Source organism: Sinocyclocheilus anshuiensis, unplaced genomic scaffold, assembly GCF_001515605.1.
Source record: "Sinocyclocheilus anshuiensis isolate Anshui unplaced genomic scaffold, SAMN03320099.WGS_v1.1 scaffold435, whole genome shotgun sequence".
NCBI lineage: Eukaryota > Metazoa > Chordata > Actinopteri > Cypriniformes > Cyprinidae > Sinocyclocheilus > Sinocyclocheilus anshuiensis.
The window spans coordinates 336,236-339,587 of NW_015552555.1; the positions used below are offsets into that span (position 1 = coordinate 336,236).

Sequence of the window (3,352 nt, forward strand, 5' to 3'; positions counted from 1 at the left end):
CGAGTTTCACAATTTGAGTTGAATTACTGAAATAAATGAACTTTTCCACGACATTCTAATTTATTGAGATGCACCTGTATATATATATATATATATATATATATACAGTCAGATATACAGTATAAGTGCTCCAGGTGTGTTTGTGAATCTGTTGAGGTCGAGTCCATGTATATAAAATTACGCAATGTCCAGATGTGCCTGTGTTGGTGGTTTTTCTGACCTGCCTTACAAAAATAAATTTAAACACTAACATATATTTGTTTATGTGTGTCCAGTGGGAGTTCTTGTGGTGTGTGTATTTGTTTGATCACCTGTGACTTAAGCGAGGTGATGGTGTCCTCCAGCTCCTGCTGCAGCTCTGCGGGAATCAGGCCTTTGATCTTCGACTCACTCTCCTGACGGACATGTGTGATCTACATGAGGAGAGAGGGAAGAGCTTAAAAATGTCCCGCTTCTATCAGACTGTCAAACACTGTGGTCAGTCCTCTGTAATCTAAAGCTGTCTGTCTAGCAAGTACAAACTATACACTGAACATACAACTTTGGCAAGTTTGGTTAGGTCTCCCCTCTTCCTTCACACACTCAAGCACAGAAACACTTTTTGTCAACAAACTGAGGAGTGGAGAAGACGTGCTACACTGAGGATACAGCAAGGTCACGTCTAGAGAGGTTTTGAGAGACCGTAAAAATCGTAAAACAAATGACCTCAATTCAGTTGAGGTATTCAAAATATGACAACACTGAATTTTTATAAGCAGTGTTTTAAGAGCCATATATGTGGTTTGCTTAGATAAATGGAACATCAGATGGCTTTGACCTGTAGGCCTAATGTCTGTTCAATGTAGTGATGCAGTTAGACAGACTAGGATATTTATATGTACAAATCATACAAATATCCCATTCCGAAACATTTCTAGCATACTTACATTGTAAAGAAATTAAATTTCCATCTTTGATAGTTGAAAGACTTTCTGATGCATTTCACTTACAGCCAACAAAATTTCCAGTAGCATTTTCATCGGCCAGGCGTATTTTGACAAAGTTTAATCCAGGAGCAAAGAGGAAAAATTTTAGCACGGAGAGATCGCGATTGCACACAGTCTGAGTGCGCACAAGCAATATCGGAGTGAGAGGACAGGCAGGTCATTTGTATAAGTTAGGCCTATTTGAGAGCTCGCATCCAATTTTCTGCGATTACATGACTGTATTCTCATATTACAATAAAGCGCTCACCACATTTGCGTGGAAATGATTAAAATTATGCGGAATACCTGCAATCCCGCGCGGACATTCAGACTCTGTAATTGACAGAAGGCGGATGCGTGTCAAACTCACTGTCGGAGAGGAGAGAGGCGTAGCTTGTATCGGTGTATATTCGGTAGATACTGTGGAAAATGAGTAATGGAACTGTGTCGGATATTTCAGTATCGGTATCAAAATATAGATATTTATGATAACACTGCCATGTAGTTTGTTTCTCCAAACTTTGAGTCCATAAATTACCCTGAGCTCCCTCACTGTCTGATCAGCTCGTCAACCCTGCTGCAGCGGCGGCTTTTCCCGGTTCAGATATCAGGGCTTTTATTGCTCCGTTTATGTTCGGATATCTGTATTGGCTACTGAAGTGCTGTCAAAGGTTTGAATATCAATTAAAATTGTGGGCGTACTCAGTAATGAACTATGATTTTAAAAGTAACGAAGTAGATTATTTTGCTTAATTTGTACTTAAGTACAAGTAAAAGTACATCTTTAAAAATATAAAAAAAGTACAAGTACCCGAAAAAACTACTTAATTACAGTAACGTGAGTAGTTGTAATTCGTTACCTCCACCACTGCCAACTGAACTGATACGGGTCTTTTGGTTTGATACACACAATTACACAAATGCCTGCATACAGTATCTTTATTGGTTGTTGTGCCATGTCTGGTTATTTTCAGTGTCTTGCATTGTGCAGTGTTCATTAACAGAAACTTAGGTAAGACTTTAGATTAGGGAACAGCGGAACACATATTCATTATTAACTACGACTTTTGCCTCAATAAACTCCTAATTTGCTGCTTATTGATAGTTAGTAAGGTTTGTAGTAGTTAAGTTTAGTTAAAGGATCTAGAATATGGTCATGGAGCATAAGGCATTAATATGTGCTTTATAAGTACTAATATAAACAGCCAATGTGCTAGTAATATGAAAGCTAATAAGCAACTAGTTAATAGTTAATAGTGTTACCTAATCTAAAGTGTTACTGAAACTTTTGTCACACAAATAACGGTCACACTATATTTTAAGGTCCAATTCTCACTATTAACTGACTTTTTGACCACAATAAACTCCTAATTTGCTGCTTATTAATAGTTAGTACGGTAGTTGTTAAGTTTAGGTATTGGGTAGGATTAGGGATGTAGAATATGGTCATGCAGAATATGTGCTTTATAAGAACTAATAAAAAGCCAATATGCTAATAATAGGCATGCTAATAAGCAACTAGTTAATAGTGAGAATTGGTCACTATACTAAAGTGTTACCAAAATAACAAATAACACTCGAAGTGCCCGAGAGACATGACTATTTTACCTTCTGCTCATCTGAACATAAGAAAAACTTGAAACTTGGATGAATAGATGGGTGGTGCTATCTAACTATACATAGGTGCCATGCCTAATTTCTGATAAAATCTAAAAGTAAAAAAAAAAAAAAATCTGAGAATGTATTTTTGCTTACTAAAAATAAAATGAGATATTTGAAACTTGAGAAAAAAAGAAAGAAAGAAAAAAACTAAACATAACATTACTGAGTGAAAATTAAACAGAAACCTGAACAGCTAATGCTTTGCTATTAATGACTTATTGCAATTACCTTAGACGACTCATTTTTAATTTATTTATATATTTATTTGGTAACACTTTATTTTAGGGTCTCTTAACTAGTTGCTTATTAGCATGCATATTACTAGAATATTAGCAATTTATTAGTACTAATTAAGCAAATATTAATGCCTTATTCTGTATGACCATGTTCTAGATCCTTTAACCCTACCCCATACCTAAACTTAACAACTACCTTACTAACTATTAATAAGCAGCAATTTAAGAATTTATTGAGGGAAAAGTTGTAGTTAATAGGGAATTAGTGTTCCCTATTCTAAAGTGTTACCATTTTTTTTTTAAAGGTCACACTTTAGTTTGGGGACTAATTCTCACTATAAACTAACTCTTAACTAAGACTTTTGCCTCAATAAAAAAAAAAAAAAAAACATATACACATTACATTCTCTGTAGTTTTGTATTGTAATACCGACTCGGCTCGGCACGGCTCAGTACGGTACGGCACGGAACGGCTCGGTTTGCGGTTCC

The 3,352-nt window shown here is 35.7% G+C and overlaps 1 pseudogene; it reads right to left on the reverse strand.

The window, feature by feature from the left end:
• LOC107664536 (centrosomal protein of 112 kDa-like) overlaps positions 1–3,352 on the reverse strand; it is a 155,870-nt pseudogene that overhangs the window by 5,220 nt on the left and 147,298 nt on the right.